The sequence below is a fragment of the Megalobrama amblycephala genome, linkage group LG12 (assembly GCF_018812025.1).
Source record: "Megalobrama amblycephala isolate DHTTF-2021 linkage group LG12, ASM1881202v1, whole genome shotgun sequence".
Classification (NCBI taxonomy): Eukaryota; Metazoa; Chordata; class Actinopteri; order Cypriniformes; family Xenocyprididae; genus Megalobrama; species Megalobrama amblycephala.
Genome location: NC_063055.1, coordinates 26454300 through 26476387, shown reverse-complemented (window position 1 = coordinate 26476387; position 22088 = coordinate 26454300). Strand labels below are relative to the sequence as shown.

The 22088-nt window shown below is 37.4% G+C and overlaps 1 long non-coding RNA gene across 1 annotated transcript in view; it reads left to right on the top strand.

Moving 5' to 3' along the window:
• Positions 1-18030, top strand: part of LOC125280652 — a 57607-nt gene extending 39577 nt beyond the window's left edge. The window contains exons 2-4 of the long non-coding RNA XR_007187680.1: positions 1250-1484; positions 5389-5536; positions 17691-18030. This is a non-coding gene — a long non-coding RNA (uncharacterized LOC125280652). The remainder of the gene's footprint in view (positions 1-1249; positions 1485-5388; positions 5537-17690) is intronic.
• The last annotated feature ends 4058 nt before the right edge of the window (positions 18031-22088 follow it).

Genomic DNA, 22088 nt, shown 5'->3' with positions numbered 1-22088 from the left:
GCATCCAGTATGGTTTTCCGGCCTTGACCCTTATGCACAGAGATTGTTCCAGATTCTCTGAATCTTTGTATGATATTATGCACTGTAGATGATGATAGCTTCAAACTCTTTGCAATTTTTCTCTGAGAAACTCCTTTCTGATATTGCTCCACTATTTTTCGCCTCAGCATTGGGGGAATTGGTGATTCTCTGCCCATCTTGACTTCGAATCACAGTTATATCTGCGGACGGGTGGGTCAAGTAATAAACAATATTATTCTGATTAATTGCGAGAGAAAACACAGTCGGTCATGTCTTAAATTAATGTAACCGTTTGGGTGAAAACTGGATGTGTGTCAGTATATTCGGTCTGTGCGTTCGTTCTTAAAGTGACAGCAGCCTAATAAACCTGCTGCTGTCTGTCATTATTGTTAATCAAGCAACAAAAGAAAAAGACAAAATCACTTACTGCTTCTGACTGAATAACTGTAACGTCTTTTATAAGGATCATCAATCTATATTTAATTCATACAGTGAGGACTGTGCAGTGTTTTTACATTTTATTATTCATTTTCTGTATTATTTCCTACTTGAATGCTACTGTTAAATAGCTGTTAGTGCTTTTTGAATGCTTTGGCTATACATAGCAACTCTCTCTTACATGTATCTAGCTCCACTGTTAAGGTGCGGTCACACTGCACTTTTCTTTCCATTGACTTCCATTCAAACGCATTATTCCATTCAGACCAGAAATGCAAGCTCGTGCGAAAAAATTTAGCATTTTGCAGCATTCCAAAGTTCAAATTTGGTGAGCTCTGACCTGCGAATTCGCATCACATGAAGACGTGCGACCAGTAGAAGATCGATTCGTAACGGCATGACCTCTTGGCTGAATTAAAAGAATAGAGTATGTTCTAATTTTTTTTTACATTTTGAATGTATTACCTAAAAAAAATCTAAATTAACTTTAAATTCAATTTCAAGAAATTTAAAAACATGACCATCATAGAATCATAGAATATATGTATTCAAGTAATTGTATATAAAAAAATTGCATTTAAAATAAATAAATAAATAAACTAACAGATACGTATGAACAAAAAAAAAAAGTGTCACATTACTTAACACCCATCTAGACACAATCATGTAACCATACTCATACAGCTACTGTATATGAAATACATAGCTGGTATTAGTATAAAAAGTAACTTTCTTTTTTCTCATTTTTTGCGTTGATACCTCAGTGTGTGTCTGTCTTATTAAAACACAGACTCTCTCTCTCTCTCATGGCCGACTGGGCTGGAGTGTCCCCAGTGTCCTCTATTACCCAGCGCCCCACTGAACATGCTCTGCAGTCTGCTGACCTCCTGCCCTGCCTGTCACCCTGATGGCTACTGTTATGCTGGGCTACTTATTTCACCAAAACGGCCTTTTGTTCCTCCTTGTATTGAAAACATCAAGCCAAGCCAATTACAGGCATAAACAGACCGGTCATTTCTAGAAAGGTGAGTTTGTTTGTGTGTGTGTTTGTTGGAGGGTGGGGGAGTTGTTTTGATCTATCAAATCCGTCTTACAAATTGACACAGAAAAAGAAAGATTCAGAGGAAATTCGTTGAAAATAAATTAATTGCGGCCACTGATGACATTGATTATTTGAATGCGCTGTCTGCATTGCTTTAGCACCAGGTTAATGTTCAAAATTCCTTGCAGAGACACTGAAAAATACAATATTAATGCAGTTCAAGAATCTAAAACAAACAACAACTTTATAGACATAAATGTTTTTAAATCTTTTTAGGTTCATAAAATATTGAATTCATGCAATCAATAGGTTGATTTGTTGTATTTAATCAATGAGATTATTTAAATATGCTCAATGCCAGCACATTTTAAAAAACAAATCATTTGAAAAAATCAAACAAGTCTATAATATTGTAAATAAAATTATCACTGTATATTTATCTGCATATATTTTTGAGCAATGGTTAGGTTTAGGGTAGGGGCAAGGGTTAGCGGGTTCACCCAAAAATGAAAATTCTGTCATTAATTACACACCCTTATGTCGTTCTACACCCGTAAGACATTTGTTCAACTTCGGAGCACACATTAAGATATTTTTGATCAAATCTGATGGCTCAGTGAGGCCTGCATTGACATCAAGTTAATTTACACTTTCAAATGCTCAGAAAGCTACTAAAAACATATTCAAATCAGTTCATGTGACTACAGTGGTTCAACCTTAATGTTATGAAAAGATGAGAATACAGGTGCTGGTCATATAATTAGAATATCGTGAAAAAGTTCATTTTTTATTGTAAATTATTTAAAAAAATGAAACTTTCATTTATACTATATTCCCTACATGTAAAGTAAAACATTTCAAAAGTTTTTTTTTTTTTTTTTTTTTTTTTTTTAAATTTGTTGATTAGAGCGTACAGCTAATGAAAGTCCAAAATTCAGTATCTCAAAATATTAGAATATTTACATTTGAGTTTCATTAAATGACCATCCCTACAGTATAAATTCCGGGTATCTCTTGTTCTTTGAAACCACACTAATGGGGAAGACTGCTGACATGGCAATGGTCCAGGAGACAATCATTGACACCCTCCACAAAGAGAGTAAGTCACAGATGGTCATTACTGAATGTGGTGGCTGTTTACAGAGTGATGTATCAAAGCATATTAAATGCAAAGTTGACTGGAAGGAAGAAATTTGGTAGGCAAAGGTGCACAAGCAACAGGGATGACCACAAGCTTGAGAATACTGTCAAGTAAAGCCGATTCAAACACTTGGGAGAGCTTCACAATGAGTCAAATGAAGCCAGAGTCAGCACATCAAGAGTCACCACACTCAGACATCTTCAGGAAAAGGACTACCAAGCCACTTCTGAAACAGAAACAACGTCAGAAGCATCTTACCTGGGCTAAGGAGAAAAAGAACTGGACAGTGAACAGTGCTCAAAAGTCCTCTTTTCAGATAAAAGTAAATTTTGCATTTCATGTTGAAATCATGGTCCCAGAGTCTGAAGGAAGAGTGGAGAGGCACAGAATCCAAGCTGCTTGAAAGTCTAGTGGGAAGTTTCTGAAGTTAGTAATGATTTGGGGGGCCATGACATCTGCTGGTGTTGGTCCATTGTGTTTTATCAAGTGCAAAATCAATGCAGCCATCTTCCAGGAGATTTTGGAGCACTTTATGCTTCCATCTGCTGACAAGCTTTATGGAGATGCTGATTTCCTTTTCCAGCAGGACTTTAGCACCTGCCCACAGTGCAAAAACCACTTCCAAGTGGTTTGCTGACCATGATATTACTGTGTTTATTGGCCAGCCAACATGCCTGAATCTATGGGATATTTTCAAGAGAAAGATGAGAAACAGTCGATCCAACAATATACAGATGATCTGAAGGCTCAATAGTGCCTTGGCAGTGCCACAGGCTGATCACTTCCATGCCACACTTCACTGATGCTGTAATTTGTGCTAGGAGCAAGTCATTTGCTGTAATATGTGCTGCCGACCAAGTATTGAGTGTACAAATGAACATACTTTAAAGAACTTGAACTTTTCTGTTTTGAAAATCCATTTTTTGATTGATCTTAGGAAATATTCTAATATTTTGAGATACTGGATTTTGGACTTTCATGAGCTGTACGCTCTAATCATCAAAATAAAAAAAAAATAAAAAAAAAACTTTTGAAATGTTTTACTTTACATGTAGGGAATCTAGAATATATGAAAGTTTCATTTTTAAAAATAATTTACAATAAAAAAATTAACTTTTTCACGATATTCTAATTATATGACTAGCACTTGTACTTTTTGTGTGCCAAAAAAACTAAATAACGACTTTATTCAACATTATCTAGTGATAGGCGATTTCAAAACACTGCTTCATGAAGCTTCGAAGCTTTACAAATCTTTTGTTTCTAATCAGTGGTTCGGAGCACTGCCAAAGTCACATGAAACTGCGAAACACTTATGACGTAACGAAACCTTAAAATCACGTGACTTTGGCAGTTTGATACACGCTCTGAACCACTGATTCGAAACAAAAGATTCATAAAGCTTTGAAGCTTCATGAAGCAGTGTTTTGAAATCACCCATCACTAGATATTGTTGAATAAAGTCGTGATATTGTTGAATAAAGTCGTTATTTTGTTTTTTTGGTGCACAAAAAGTATTCTCGTCACTTCATAACATTAAGGTTGAACCACTGTAGTCACATGAACTGTTTTAAATATATCTTTAGTACCTTTTTGGGTGTTTGAAAGTGTAAATTAACTTGCTGTCAATGCAAGCTTCACTGACAGGGGCGGAGCCAGGGGAGACAAAAAACAAAAAACGGGAGACTTTTCAGACGCGCACTCCAACTTCGCCTCAGCGCCAGGCGCAAGTCAAACGAGCGCGGAAACGATACAGGTGCCGAATGAGCTTCAGAAGAACAACAGTGAACGGCGAACATGATATATATCTATAGCTTACGTAAATGTTTCTGAACTGGTGGGTTGCAAGACCGCGCACTTTTCAATCACGCGCAAATATGGCGCGCTGTATATTACTCACTATAAATGCAACGTCGTAGTTCTGTCATCTATTAAGTCATGCAATAATCAAAAAAGGCGATTAAAGCTGCGTTAAAACTGCATGCATGTAGGCCTATATATGCGTCACATGTCTCTGGACTAAAATATTCTGCTATGTGAGATCACAATATAAGGCACAAGCTTATATGTAATTTTTTAATGCATAAATAAATGTGAGAACTGTGCATTTGTACTAGAAGATGCTAATTTTGCATTAATTTATAAAGTACGAATAAAAATGTATCACATTTAAATGCATAATTAATTTTACATTCTGACATTTATGTGCATTTATCAGCAAATGGGAATTCAAAAGAGAACACTTTTTTTTTTCTTTGTAGGCCTACTGAGTTTAATTTTAAGTATGATAGAACTGTTGCAATTATTTATTTTGACAATATAGAAAGTTAAACATTTAGTGTTTACTTTTTTGGTTACTTTTTGAAAAAGACAAACTCAGAATTGTTGAAGAGTTCATTGATTATACATAAAATTCAATAAAGGTTGAATAATCTTTGAAGTACAGTATGTAGTTATCTGTCTCATCCATGGAGATGCAACAATGAAGAATAAGCTATTGGGGGTTCTGAGAACCAGAACTGACTGAACAAGTTGAAATTTAGCTATAGTCTGAGCCCCTTTATTAATATGCCTGCAAGTGAGGAATGATTAAAAAAAAAGAAGAAAAAAAAAAAGGGTTTACTCAGCATTCCATGATCTCAATTACAATTAAGTAGGCTAAAAACGAACTGTATTCAGTTGTGTTGTAGGCACAGTCCAGTAGCTACATTATAATGAAACTAATTTTTATGTTTAAATAATGAAGATTGCTGTGCCACCCCAGACTGGTTGCTGGCCCCTGCCTGGCCACCCCTATGAAAAAATCCTGGCTCCGCCACTGCTCACTAAGCCATCGGATTTTATCAAAAATATGAGTGTGAATGAAGGGCTTATGGGTGTGGAACGACATGAGGGTGAGTAATTAATTACATTATTTTCATTTTTGGGTGAACTAATCCTTTATGTGCTAAAAATTCTATATAATAGTAAAATGTAACTATACACATAATAATATTAATATAAATGATTAATAACGATTTTGTTTTTTGTAAAGCTGTGCATATATAAATACATTCATGTTTTAGATGTTGTCAACTTGTATGTTCCCCTTGCTTGAACAGAAGTGAGTGGTTTTTAAAACATAAAATGCATTCATAATTAATTTTTTTATTATATATTCTATTCTAAACATGCATACCTTTGGAAGAGTTTGCATTACTCCATACTAAAATGATTTCACATACAGTGATGACATCTTGGCAAGAGTGGGTGTACGTGCCCGCCATCCTCTTGCAGTGGAAAATGCTGTTGACTGCCTAATAAATCTGCTTTACCACCCAAAGGTCAGCAGGAAGCATTACAGAGTCTCCGCAACGGCGGGATTCGTCTACAAAGCACATCTCCTCACTCCTTTTTCCAAGGATCACTGAAATTTATAAGTTGCTGAACAAGTACTAAAGGCCATTAAAAGCGTAGCTGGAATTTATGTGAGGCAGAGGTGGAAATTATATAATTAGGGGGCTCAAATAATTTTTCAGTTGGATTCTTCTCACAGACCTTTAAGTTTAATTGGGTGCTAACGGCAGCTAGGAACCAATGATGACGACAGACACGGGAAATAAATCAGGGGGAAAAGTCAGAGGTCACACTTATACATGAGGAAGACATATGTAATGAGGAGGAAGAGAGAACGAGGCTCTTCACGTTGTTCACAGATACTTTTTAAGGTCTATGTCTTTTAATTGCTTGACCTCTTTGTCAATTTGACCTCATCATGGACGTACAGACCCATTTAGTGCTATGTAAATACCGACTTGTCCTTTACATCGTATTCTAACCAGGCACAACATGACCAGCGGCACTGAAAGCAAAAATCTCAGCCAATCAGAAGTGTGTGTGGGCGGATTCTGTCACACTTCGTGTTGCACTGCTAAAGATCGTAAAGTTGCGTCCTAAATGATGCATACGCTGTGCATTTACATTACACATTATGTACTTTGCCATCTGAATTTTGGAACAATAGTGACATCTCAAATGAAACTTTTTTACTACATTTGTCGTCCATTTGAAGGAAATGACATTTCAAATGCACCTGATGTGTTATAGTTTTAGCTTTAGCACATCTAGCCACTTCTGCAATTAGAAAATGGTATAAAATAGAAAAAAGTAAAACATACATTGTATTTTCTACCGTGATGCTTCTTCAGATGGCATCTTCTCATCGATTTCCTTGTAGAACTTGATAGATTTGTCTTATAATATCCAACTTCTGTAGTTAATCCAGTGCTGAATTCAGAACCACATACTTCTATGACAGAAATAGTAAAAGTAGTATGCTAGTATGTGGTTCCAAATTCAACACTGGTTTAATGCTTGAGAAACATGAGCATCAGGATTTTAGTCTAATAATTTTCTGTTGTGGGCTGAGCCACCCAGCACAACTTTTCAGAAATAGTAACCATGCAACCGATAAAATGTAGTGCTGCTCATCGCCGTTGCAGTTGGTTAAAACAGAAACTTGGGCTGAATTCACACTAGCATACTACTTTTAAAATTTCTGCCAGATATACGGCTAAAAGACAGAGCTTTTTGCCGGCCCACGTCTGACAGTTACCAAACTGGTTATATATTATCAAAACAAACTAGTCAAACTACTATATAAACAAAGGGAAGATTCATCATTAAATATACAGAGGGAAAAAAAAGCCCTTTCATGTCTATCAAAGTTTTTTAATCTCTACTAGGAAAAACGGGCTGGTGTTCAATCAGTTCCAGATTCACTTTTCATTTATTTATTTATTTTGGGTCGGTCCTCTACAGCAGTCTGCTTTAATAATACTCCCATCAGCAGATGCATTCAGCGGAGATTTCCAATTTATTTCTAATCAAGCTTTATCTAATATTCTCCAGACAGGCAATTAAAATTTCAGAGTACAACGAAAAGCCATTGCTCACTTTTTATTTTCTCCCAGTGTTCATTTAGAGTGTTATTTCATTAAAAATGCTCTCGTTGATGAGTTTGGTGCTATTTGCCGGCACATTTAATTACTATATTCAGCATCCTCTCCTGTTGAGAACCCTATCAGACATTTTTGCCTTTCTGTCCATTTAAAATACCTTTACGAGACAGCGCAGGGTCAAAAATCTACTTTAATTACTCAGACACCAAAAAATGAATATTTACCACAATCAATTCTGTCTTATGCATCATTGTCGAGACCATGGGCCATGTAATTTAGGAAATCTCTGTCTGTGCGTAGTGTATCAACTGTAATTTACTCCCACTGCTCATTTTATCACTAACAGTCCCTTCAATGAGTATAGCTGCTCCTGTAGTTTATAGCAGGTCTTACACTAACCTTCATTTCTCCATTAAGATAGCATGATACAAAAGGGTTTAATTGAAAAGGCTGAATTTGTCATTAGAAGTTATAATGAGATTCTTCTAGTGAAACATTGTTGAGCTAAAGTAGCTACAGCTTAGCGTTAGAGCATCATAAACAAGCAGCAGAGTGTTCATAGCCCTTTCACTGTGGATTAACCATATGCAATGCTTTATTGGATTCATCATTTGTTTCTGGCAAGGAGTAAAAACACATCCTCTCAAACCATCATGAGTTATACATGGAGGTAAAATCCATTTAGCTAAGTTTTAGCATTAGCATGTTGTCGCCTGATGCTTCCTGACGCATGTTAGTAGTTTCAAACACCCGAAAAATCTCTTTCTAAGTTTCTAAGGAGGTTATGGGCTAAGTGGGTGAAAGAAATCCATAAGAGATGAGAAAATGCATTCAAAAAACTCATAAGCTAGATTCTTCAAAGCAAATGCTAAATAACTTACTATCTAACTTGGAATCATTCTTTTTATGCAATTTTACATTGTTTTATAGATAAATGTCAAATATACTGTTTATTTATTTATGTTTAAAATGTTTTAACGAAAAAATTATTCACCTTAAAGTATCGGTGAACAACACAAAGCCTGCAAACAGACATTGACATAGCTTCTTAGCTTTGTTTAGCACTGCTAATATGCAGCTAGCTGCTGTGTCAGTGACTCATTGATATGACCTTTAGATAATGCTCAAGATCCAGTAACACAACCTCAATATCATCAACATGATACGTGAGGAGGTCTATAGAGACCAACAATCAGAAAGAGAACACCTTTAACTACTAATACGATTGCTATGTTTCTGTCATCTTAAAGAATCAAGTCACTCAAATTGTTTTATTTGTGTATATACAATTCCTTTGGAACGTTTATAAGGAAATTCTGTTATATTTAGATACAGGTCATGCTGGCTGCTGATATGTAGAATTGGCTGGTATTAACGACCTCTGTGATTAGTTTGCCAATAAACCACTCGCTTCTGTTCAAGTGAGGGGAGCGTACAGTTCTAATGTGGTATTGATTTGGATGTTTGGCTTAAAATGTGTACATGATCACAATTGCTAACGAACCCACATGATGTCAGAACCACATTTAAAAATAGTAATAATAATCTTAATGTGTGGGGAAAAGAAAGCCCTTTCTTTACCAATAATAATAATAATAATAAATGATGATAACAATGATAATAATTTATAATAATAATAAAAAAAAATGTCTATCACAGAACAAACTAACACATTAGCTACAAAAAAAGAAAAAAAAAAGCTAATCCATGGAATAAATTCACTGCAACCAAAATCCTTAAAGGATTAGTTCACTTTCAAATGAAAATGAGTCCAGCTTTACTCACCCTCAAGCCATCCTAGGTGTATATGACTTTCTTCTTTCTGATGAACACAATCAGAGAAATATTAATAAATATCCTGACGCATCCAAGCTTTATAATGGCAGTGAACAGGGGTCACGAGTATGAGCTAAAGAAAGTGTTTCCATCCACATCCATCATAAACATACTCCACACGGCTCCGGGGGGGTTAAAGGTGCTAAAGAGGATCTTTTCGTCGACTGAGAAACCAAAGACTGTTACTGAGTTTTTGAAATGAGCGCATTCGTAAGAACAACCCCCCTCCTTCGAAGGAATGCCTCCCAAAACTCGTAAACACTCGTATTGGAACACGAGTGTTTACCACCGGCATTCGCTGTGTCGTGTTTGTGGATTCATTATGTCGGACTCACCGCAGGTAACTCATAATCTGCAGTTGTTACTCCTGTCTCCGGACAAAAACATTGCATGCAGCGCCTGTGGAGTGTGGAAAGTTACTGGAGCGCACAGCCACGCAAGTCTCTCACAAGGAACGTAATGGCAGTGATTGACAAGCCAGAGGGCCAATCGTTTACGCGATGATCGCGTAAACGATTGGCTGATGTTTTTAAGGCCCTACCTCGTGCACAGATGATGTATATTAATATTATTCCTTTCAGTGCACCTAATAAATAGTCTTTTATCAGTTAGTAAAAACAGTTTCAAGTAATATTGCAAAAATGTATAAAACAAAACATCGTCTTTAGCACCTTTAATAAAGGCCTTCTGAAGCGAATCGATGCGTTTGTGTAAAAAAAAAAAACACAAAAAAAAATGACCAGTTTACACTTTCTTCGTAACTTGAATATGGAAGGCGGTCTGACTTTTACAAAAACGCATCACTTAATTTCAGAAGGCCTTTATTAACCCCCCGGAGCCGTGTGGAGTACGTTTATGATGGATGGATGTGGATGAAAGCACTTTTTTTCATATTCGCTTCATACTTGTGACCCCCGTTCACTGCCATTATAAAGCTCAGATGCATCAGGATATTTATTAAAATGTCTCAGATTGTGTTCATCAGAAAGAAGAAAGTCTTATACACCTAGGATGGCTTAAGGGTGAGTAAAGCTTGGGGTAATTTTAGTTTGAAAATGAACTAATCCTTTAAGTCAATAAAACATCAAACCTGGAATTGCAAACCTGGAACATGATTTCTTCATTTCTTCATTAAGAGTTGTGTATTACTAAATAGAAAGTATCCACTGCTTTTTAGTCGCAAAGATTGCTGTGAGGAAAATATTCACTTTAGTTCACATGTACTACTTAAAATTAATATACTTCTGGTACAGGTTCTTTATTTTGTTTACACACCAAATAAGTGAAAATCAGCCACCATAAAGTACAATAAATTATCAATGTAGTCCTGTTACTGAAAGGGTAATTTTGCCTACTTCATTGGTTGTGTCCTCCCTCTTCCTACACCCCTTATTTTTAACATCTCAGGTAGTGCTGGTTGGAGGGCAGCCTCTCCAGACTGTCTCCCGGCCCATGGTGTTTAATCAGAGACTCTTTGATTTCATGCACTGCTTCACTTTCACTGCATCTGTCTTGCTTATGGCAAGACAGGGGTGAAAGCAGCCCGAAGCTTATGTGAAAATTGTGCCTGCGAGGGGAAGAGTACAATGCGTGCCAGGGGTACAAGATATTACAAGCAAAACACAGACTCGCAAACGCTCATACACAAACACACACGCGCACATACACAAATCACGCCCTAAGTACTGCACGCTTCTCGCCTATTTAGGGCGACCGTGTCCAGCAGTGGATTTGAATATGCATGACTCTCCCAGAATCCCTTGCAGCGCAGCCTCTGTGCCTAGTGCGCGTTGGCCCACTCACAAAACTATGAAAAAACAAGCATCTCATTTGAATACTTTACCAGCATATCCTGTCATAGACAATAAATACTTAGCCATGAAAGGACATTATAATTTGGAAAACAGCAGGATGTAAAAAAACAAAGTTATCGTTAATGCATACATTATATTTGACATTTGGCTACACATTAGAGTAAGTGTTTACCACCTATACTTACTAAATGAGACTTAAATGTGATAAGATGCAAATCTGTAGCTTGGTTTGATGTCAGGATTGTTTTTAACACTTTGCTAAGTGTATTTCAGATCATATCAATGAGAGAACGAGCCGTGTGAAACCGGTCAACGCAGGGTTGAGCACAAAGTCAATCTTAGCCCATGGCAGAGCATTAGATATTACTTTCAGATCAGCAAATGTCTTTTGGCATTTGGCAACATTGAAATATCGTCAGAATAACGTAGTGCATTCTGTCCCTGCTCTCTCACATGTCTGCTAGACAGCTTTTCAATACCAAACGAATGATTAATGAATGTGGAAACAACAAAGTATTTTAAATATTTGATATTTTGAATAAGGGGCCGTTTACACAACAACGTTCTCAACTAAAAACGGAAAACTTTTTATGTGCTTTGGCCATTCATTTACACAACAGTGGTGTTTTGGGGGCCTGAAAATGCAAGCTTTTGAAAACGATACCATTATCGTCCCTAAGTAAACAACAAAAATGTGAATTTGTGAAAACGGTGACGTCATGCTCATGAGTATTACATGTTTCTTTACAAAGTGACATTGCCAACTACTGGCCTGGCAGCATAATAGGCCTACGGTGGTTTTAGTCGTTTTTGCGGATCCGTGTGAATGGGGATCATTTTGACATCGTTGTCATCTGTACACGAAAAAAGCAAAGGAAAAACTTTTCCATTTTTAGTACATCATTGTACTAAAGGCCGGGAATACGTAACAGAGCATCAATACAACTCTCGATACAATGTCAGTATCCCAAGGATTCGTTCTTATTTCCGCACTCACACCTGTATGTCTTTTCCCGGCCCTATAATTTTATAATGCTTTTTATTATTATTATTATTTTTTTTAATCTGCACAGCCATGAAAGCATAAAATATAACTGATTTGTATGTAGTAAAATAAAAGAGTGTAATGTCTATCATGCTATGTTGTTCAAGTGCAAACCAAGCTGTGTACTTCATGTTTCTATAATTGCCAATAATGAGTTGATTAATAATGGGAGCTCAGTATATGGAAAAAAAGCTTTATATATATATATATATATATATATATATATATATATATATATATATATATATACACACACATACACACACACACACACACACACACACACAACAGTTCTTTCTGGTTCTCGAATCTGATCTGATTGGCAGGAATATAGTTGTTTAGACCTCAGATATGCAGTTTATATGTAAACATAGCGCCTATTTGAAAATTTGTTTAGACGCTTTCGGAGATGTGATCTCCAGGCCGTCAGTGACCGTTCAGCGTTCATGTACTCGCAGAGAACAGCTTCATCTTACATAGCCCTTCAGGAATTTGCCGCTGGCTCTTATGTAGATAGTGTTTAATCATGAGGTATAATAAATAAAATCTTTGGTCTTATTAATCTAATACTTGTTCCAAAGCTAATAGATTTGGCTTAAAGGCTATATTAAGTGCACTCTCTCTCATAATACTCTACATATTACAATGAGTTTCAATGAAGCAACTTAATGTTCCTTCATTACTAGTTCTAAAGTGACATTATAGAATTGATAACTGAGGCTTGGGCTCAACGGTTAACACTCTGGAGTCGGGAAACACGCCGGCGTATTTTGCTGGATTTTTTTTCACATAGCAGCAAAATCAACTTAAAATACTCTGTCACTTTTTGTCATAGAGATAGACGTAATATATCAATTGAAAATATAGAATGTCTTCTTTTATTTGTGTACACAGAGTAAAAACAAAACTTTTTGCAAAATAAAGAAAACTAACATGATGCGTGATCTGTCGTCTTCCTCTGAACGAAGTCCAATCTAATGGTCCCTCAGAAAATGAACTGTAACTTTGTGAATACTAATCACACAAAAATGAGACATATGTTTAAAGAAACGTTGAAATGTCAGGTTTTAAATCGTGTAAGTCAAATCAAAAACAAATATTCTCTGTTTATTTAATCTGTATGAAAAGAGAGACTCAGACGTATCAGACGTTGGTGACTCAGCTCATTATCCACTAATTCGGCCACGTCCACGGAGCGGGCGCGCTATTCAGACACAAATTCTGAGGCGATACATGCAACAGAGTGAATGCCCGCGTCAACTCGGAAAAATGCCTCTAGCTTGGTCAGTTTCATGTTGGCTACTTTTCATCGTTTTGAGATGCGGTGAAGAATAATTCTAAAAGGATTTACCTCAGTGGAAGAGCTGGTTTCACTTTCATTTCGAGGATCAACTATATCAAGCCAATTATTGTGAATGGTACGTTTTTTATTTTTTATTCTTTAGTTCTTTATTCTAATTGCGATATAGTGTCTGTGAATATTAAACCACAAAAAGACTGTTTAAATATGAATCCTGCATGTTTTGTGTGTCTCATTGTGAATTAATAGGGCAGATCGACACGCAGTTTCCTTTGCTATACATAACTTGCATTAGTAAATTGCCATGGCTATTCCCAAACTATATTGTCAATTTGAGATTTGAATCCGTGGCGGAAGGAAGTAGTTCCTCACAAAAGAGGGTTTTTAAAGACAATCCGTTGTTGTTTCTCATTTACACACTCGTGCCATTGAACTGTTGTATAACCGCAATATCACACTCGTAGCAGTGCGATATGGCTGTATATCAGCACGCTGTGATTACCTATGGCCGAAACACAACCGTGCTGATATACAGCCATATCGCACGGCTACTCGTGTGATATTGCTCATATTTATATATACTATCATGCATGTCATGACATCATTTATACATTATCACTGTGCTTCAAACAGCCTTGCTGCATAATCTGTACGTTGCCATATGGAATCACCATGGCAATTCTTACAACAGGAGTACCATCACAATAACTCCAGGTCTCCAAGACAAAACAATGAAACAACTGTAAAGATGCCAAAGTTGTCGCCACAGTTGTCAAGCCCTCACACCGAGAAGTCTAGCCAGGTCACACAAAGAGTGCCAAAACCTGAAGAGTGGTGCTACAAGAGCGTCTATGTCTGAATTTTCAAAACGCTAGCAGGCTAGCACTCCCAGGCCATCCCCTGCAGTCCCCGTGCAGAAGTGGCTAATTAAATACTAAGGTAGGAATAAAATCTTAATGAGAAACACAAGCTCGCAGCAGAGTTTGGCAGCGGCCAGCCAGCTCTTATTAGGTGTTCTCGCCCATATGTGCTTGGGTGAAGTACCCATTAGCGCTGTCCCTAATGGAGCTCCCTCCATGTTAGCATTAGCCTGCTGCGACTAGCGCGCCCGCAATTTTCCCCCCAAAACTTGGCAGCCGAGCACTGAGGAGAGCCCCGCGATGAAATTTCTTCGCCTCCGTAAATATTTTATGCAAATGAAAATTTAATTCTTTGCTTAGTTTAAGCAATTTCCCCCTGTAAGTAGTGTGTCTGCAAAGGAGATTACAACATTTGCTGGTTTGTTTATAATTTAATTTTTTGATGTCAGGGCTGGCGGAGGCTAGAGACGGAACACCTGTGAGTGTTTATAATGTCCCATCTCTCTCACAGCTGTTCCTTTTCAAAACACCTCGCCAGTGTAATAATTTCATAAAATTTCATGATTTACCATCTGCTAGGGCCCAGCTATAAGCACATGCAATAAGCAATTGTATGGCGCTAGGCCCAGAAAGGTACAATAACTGTATATTTTAACTTAATAGCTTTTCCGGGGCATGCAAATTTCCGCTCGGCAGATTGCTGGGATGCTACGGTGTACGACGGGCCAGCTTACCTCACTGGTGTTATTTTGTTTTCTCTCTCTTTCTATTCTCTCGTGCTTTATCTGACGTCCACAAACACAAGCTCTTGTTTGCTCTGTATTTCAATACGCGCTTGGTCCACGTCAAAATCGAGATATCAAACTCGAGAAGAAAGAGGGACAAGGTAGGAGGTGCGTGCGGATCATTTCCTTTTTAGCATATAATGTCTGTGCATTTGGGTAATTAAAATGATTACTACAACAATTAAAGCAAGTAATTAGAAACTAATTACACTGGCATTTTTTGTGATTACAGGAGCAGATGAAAATAGTGCTCAAAATTAAATTCATTGCATATTCATGGAAATGAAATTAAATAGTGCTGGGTGAATGAGATAATAGGGGCGGGAGGGGAGGGCGGGATTCGGCGGTTCGTTCGCGAGGAACAGGCTGTTGCTAATGTTTCCAGACGACATTTTGCTAAATCAGTGATAATCTTTTAATGGCCTTAAAAGGAGTTAATATTTGAAAGACAGTCAAAAGCATTCGGGGTGTATTTTTCTCCCTCTCTCTCTTTTTCTTTTATCAATTCACTCATTCTCTCACCCTCTCTCAGAATGATAAAACCTACCAGCTGTGGCACAATAGAAAACATTTAATCATTATCTAGTCAAATGGAGCTGGAGAAGAAGGGGCTTCCTTGCTATCTCTCTCTGTTGCTCCATGCACAGCTATGGATTAAATTAAAGAATTGCACTCATTTTTCCATCTCCCCCTCTCTCTTTTGCCGTTTCCATCCTCTCTCTCTCTCTCTCTCTCTCTCAAGCACCTTCATGCCTTTGGCTGCTGCCATGATCATGTAATGAGATTCTTCAGATTAAATAGATTTCCTGTTAAACTCGGGGCTCAGCAGATAGGGTGTCAAGAATGAATGGTTATTAACATTTAAATATATCACAGAATAAGAAAGAGTGAGGGAAGCAGTGCAGGAAGATGAGAGGAATAGAAAGAGATACTAAGGAAGGACAGGAGTGGCAGCAAGAGGGGGAAAAAACAATATGAATATTTCATTGTTATTGGAGTACGGTGGATTCTGTTTTGCCCGCCTTCTGCTACACATTCCTGCAAAAAAATAATAATTAAAAAAAGAAATTATGACACAAAACTAATTAGAGAGATGCAAGTGGGCTGTATTTACCTGAGGGTAATTAACGAGTCATATTTATGTTGTCCTGCACCATTCACCTGCGCTCAAAAACATACATGCTTATACTGTATGTACACAAATTTGACACAAACAATTTGGGTTGCCAATTTAGCTGAGGAAAACAAGGGATACTACATTTCTGTATGCCAGTTGAGATTTATGTAAAATATTGGTGGCAGGTGACAATAAACCACATTGGAAAGCGGAGTTATAGTGCATATCTGCAGTTATGAACTGTGTATAAAAAGAAACGTTTCTTGACTGAATTAAGAGAAATACAGTCACTTTGATTTTGGCATATAATTTCATTGCATTTGTCATATAAATAAATTCATTTTAATGTCAGAATATAGTGTCACACCATAATGGACATATTAATTTATATTTTTATGTCAAGAATATTTCAAGATTCAACAGATTCAGTTAATTTTTAAAGGGATAGTTCATCCCCAAATGCCATTTGATGCTTTTCCAATCCTCTCTCTCTCTCTCTCTCTTTCTCTTATAAACGTATCATACAGGATGATGTTTTTTTTTGAAAATGTAAAAATGCATAAAGTTTTCCGTCATGGGTAACTTTAGGGAATGGAATATACAGTTTGTACAGTACAAAAATCATTGCCTGTGGAAGGTCCCCATAAAAAAAGGGAAACAGAATGTGTGTGTGTGTGTGTGTGTGTGTGTGTGTGTGTGTGTGTGTGTGTGTGTGTGTGTGTGATCATGTCAGTGGTTGCAAAAACAGTATGATTACCTATATTTTTCCCCCCCAAAAAACAAAAAAAAACCAAAACTGTGTGTTCTGCAGAAGAAAGTCATTCATACAGGTCTTGAACCACATGAGGGTGAGTAAAGGATGATAGAATTTTCATTTGTGGATTAATTATTTCTTTATTTTTTATGATATTGATTATTTTATTATATTTATATTTTTAAAAAAATGATGTATTACTTAATAATGACCCTTGCAAAAGTCAAATGCTCAGTGTTCTCAGCTGTTTGGCTATTAAACAGGATAAACTGTGTCCTATATTAATTTAATATGGAATATAATTCTATTCATTTAAATTTGGGATGATTCCATATTATATGGGACGTATGGCAACAGTGACAAACACATTTACACAAACACACACTCACTTCTCTCCCTGTGCCTCTCTCTCTCTCTCTCTCTCTCACCGCTGTTTCTTCCTCCCTCTCTACCGTAGATTATTACACAAGATTAATAATGTAAATTTCACTGCCTGGCTTGCCTGAGAAGACCATGCTTTCAGAAATGGATGGCCCAACCATCCATCACCTCGTTTTTTCCAACCCTGTCCTTTTTCATTTTTCACCATTCCTTTAGGGAAAAAAAGGAGTGGTGGAGAAGAGACTAAAGTAAAAAAGAGAGAGAGAGAGAGAAACACCTAACAGAGGATTGCACTTGAAATGACTGCCCAATGTGACTGGACTGTCTGGCTAGAGGTTAGTGAGAGCTAGAAGCAAGAAATGGATGACAACCTTAGGCCAGAGGTCTTCAACTTTTTTTTTTTTTTTTGATAGAGGGTAGGAACAGAAAACCTTGTTACATCTTGTATAAAAGTGAGTGTCACATTTTAAGCATGTCATATAGTACCTTTTTTTAAATGTATTTACAAAGCTTACATTAAAAATGCAAAGTCTTGATTTGGAGTTTGAACTAATTTACAGTCATATATGCATAAATTTGTACACTACCAAAAGTTTTTTTTTTTTTTTTTTTTTTAAGTCCCCAGAGTATGTATGTGAACTTTTAGCTCAAAATACCCCACAGATCTTTTTTTTTTTTTTTTTAGCATGTTAAAATTGCCACTTTTTGGGTGTGAGCAAATTTTTGAGTGTACCTTTAAATGCAAATGCCCCTGGCCCCCTTTCCAGAAAAGGGCGGAGTTTCAAGAACTAATGCTCCGGCATACCGGCAACAACAAAACAGGACAATCTCATGCACCAAAAATTTCAGAAAGAGTGTTCATGTGCAATTTTTAACTATAGGAAACTCTTGTTTATGATAATTCCCATAGCACGTGAGGGCAGCATCAGTTCTAGATATGAAGTTTGAGCACAAAGCGTTGGTATTGACCCATCTTTCAGAATCAACCTTTGTGAAAATTCAGCATTGAATTGTTTGTGAAGCAGTCCGACATAAAATGATTCTCACTGAGTGAGAGGCACAGAGTAATTGTTTTGGACCTCACTGGCTTTCATTGTATCAACAATATTTTTATTTATTTATTTTTTTTAAATCATCTTTTATGTTCCACAGAAGAAAGAAATCCCCCCTGACTACTACTCTAAAGTACTGTATGATGTTTTATAGTTAATATTTTGAAGTATGCAGTATTATGAGATCAACACACTGAGAATGAACCATCACATACACAACTGCACAAGGCCATACAGCAGTTTTGTATCCTGTCTCAAGCTTTTACACAGGCAGAGGGGATGTCAAGAAGACACAAAATGCTAATAAATAAATATGAGTTTTATGTATAACCATCACGGCTGCGGTTAGCGGTTAGTCCTCTGTGTTTAGTGCTTCCTGCCCTTAAGCGGATATGTATGATAAAACATCGAGCGAATAAATAAACAGTGACAGGACGATATCTGGATTTCATATCGAACGTGAAAATCCGTGGAAAATTGTCACTCAACATATTCATATGCGAAGTCCTTTTCTTCTCAGTCGGCTGAACAAATAATACCACAGATGGTACAAAGCGGCATGCCGATATTTCAAATGAAAGGCAGATTTTTCCATAAGCCAGCCATGTCCATGGGCAGACAGGTGTGCTATTTACATAACACTGAAGCCTTGGCGGAGATCGCCTTCTGTAAGTAAATGTCACCCATCCCGTCTCATTGGCGGATCCGGCAGCTACACTACTGACATCCATCAAAATTTAGCCTGCTCTAGCCGCTGATGTATCTGTCTCGATCAACACCAGCGCAGGGGTGCAAATAGCACGAGGGATGTTTGTTTCTGAAAGGGGCTTGGAAGGAGCTGAGTAAATGTTGTTTCTCATAGCCTCTGCTGTCAGTCCAGAGAGGGGGAGCTCCCCTGTCCTTCGCCGGTTTGGATGGAAGTACACGTGGACGGATCTTGTCTTTCAATGATACAGATAAGCTGAACATGAAAGCTTGTATAGTCCGGACGATGATGTCAACCTGTCAGAGAAACTTCATATCCATGAAAGCCGTTTAGCTGAAGGATACTGAGACATTTGAAAACCGTGTCAGTTGGAATAACACTGTGCATTTTTGGGGTCAGATCTATGGCCTCTGGTTATCGTTTAATCAAAACTCACGCCGTTAACTTTCTTAATTAAAGGGTATTTTTAGTCCTATCTATTAAAGGGTTAGTTCATCCAAAAATGAAAATGATCACATGATTTACTTACCCTCAAGCCATCCTAGGTGTATATGACTATCTTCTTTCAGACGAACACAATCTGAGATATATTTAAAAATATCCTTAGTCCTCCAAGGTTTATAATGGTTGTGAATGGCAGCCCAAATTTTGAAGACAAAAAAATGCATCCATCCATAAAAAAGTAAACCCATACGACTCCAGGGGGTTAATAAAGGCCTTCTGAAGTGAATCGATGCGTTCCTCATTTAAAACTTTATAAAGTAAAATAACGAGCCTCCGGCAGGACAGCCATATACATTCGACGTGCATCCAAAAAGTGAACTTCCGTGACGTAGTACATTCAGCGTAAGCGTTATGAAGAATGCGGAAGCGGAAAGTATGTTCAAGGCAATATTTTGTTTATAAAGCATAAACGGTTGTATTTTTTTCTAAAATGACCCATCGTTTCGCTAGATAAGACCCGAATTACTCATCTGGTATCGTTTAAAGCCCTTGAAGCTACACTGAAACTGCAGTTTGGACCTTCAATCTGTTGGTAGCCATTGAAATCCACTATAAGGAGAAAAATCCTAGAATGTTTTCCTCAAAAACCTTCATTTCTTTTCGACTGACGAAAGAAAGACATGAACATCTTGGATGACATGGGGGTGAGTAAATTTATCAGGGAAAGTCTATTTAAAAGTGGACTAATCCTTTAAGTTGTGTACACACGTTTTTGAAGTGTAAAGAAAATGTCATTACTTTTTACTTGATGACTTTATAACATGATTAGAGTACATAAAAAAACTTGGTTACACTTTATTTTGATGGTCCACTTTAGACATTATACTAATTATAAGTAACATTGCAACTACATACCAACTAACTCTCATTAGAGTACTACTAGGCTGTAGTAGACTGTTAGGTTAGGGTTCAGGTTATTAGAATAAGTTGCTGTAGTTGCAAAGTTACTTACAGTAAGTAAAGTATAAACACAAGTATAAAGTCAAAATAAAGTGTTACCAAAAACTTTTCTTGAAAGTTTTCAAAACCTTGTCAAACCAACATGATTACAAGAATGAAAGAAAATAAGTTTTCTTTTAAGATTTTCTTATTTTCAAAAATGTCCTTTACTGTGGACAGTCTTTTATATGTCCATGGCTCATGTGCACTTGCCGCTAAACCACAACTCCAGTTCCATAATTTGTGATTAAATCGTGATTAAAACCAACCCACTGAGCTGATTCACAACAGATATGTTTGCAAAGCCTTCACCCTGAGGTATATCCATTTTGGCTCCAAAACTTGCTTCTTCGTGCCTTTTCCTTCCAGCTCTGCATTATTTAAATGACACGCTGGCTGAGAGTGGATCTTTTGTCCCTGGAGTTTGAAGGCGAGTGGCTCATCGTTCATGCCTGTGATTTCTGTACGAGCTCCGTGAGTGGGGCAGCAGGTGTGGCAGCGCCTGGGCCCCGGGTGAGGCCCCTCTCCCTGGCAATGCTTGCAGATCGGGCCCTGATGCCTAATGAGTAGGGTGTAGCGACTGGTCCTCTGTGAGAAGGGTTATAAAGCACTGTTGGCCTCCAAGATGGCAGAGTGCTCACTCCTCCATCGCCCCCTGGGCACCTGGAGAGAGTGTTGGAGATATAGATGGAATTTCGGATCTCTTAAGATGCCTTGTTAGCATACAACGCGCAACATGTGATACAATAAGCCATTCACTTTGCTTATGCAAGAACCCCACATTGCTGATGGTGCTGAACAGCTGAGGTCATTATGGAATCATAAACTAAATAATAACCTTTGAAATTATCTGCAGCGTGGTATGCTGGGGCTATAGGTAATGTGTTATGCTGATTTGTGATTATGAGTGAACAGGACCCTGATGTATTGTATTCAGAAATATTGAGTGTGTGCGTGAAGCTTGACTGGCCCTGATCTCCTCCCAGCACTAAAAAGCTGTAGGAAAGAACAGATGGAGAGGCTAACCATGCAATTATCCTCAACTGCCCGATCATAACTGTTTGGGATGCGATGTGTTTTCATTATCCAAGCTGTAAAATACAGGGATAAGCATATTCTTTCCTCGGATTCAAAGAAAAACAGCACATACACAAAAACGCACAAAGGCGAGTTGAAGGAGAGTTAGTTAGGGTTAGTGTTCATAATAAATACTACTACTACTAATGGCAACAATGATTAAATTATATTACTGTACCACTGCAACTGATTATTATTAATATTATGTTGATGCACGATGGGGAGCGAAGGTTGGCCAGTGTAGTCCAATTCAACAGACGAGCTACTGTAGCTCAGATTGCTCAAGAAGTTAATGCTGGTTCTGATAGAAGGGGTCACAATACACAGTGCATCACA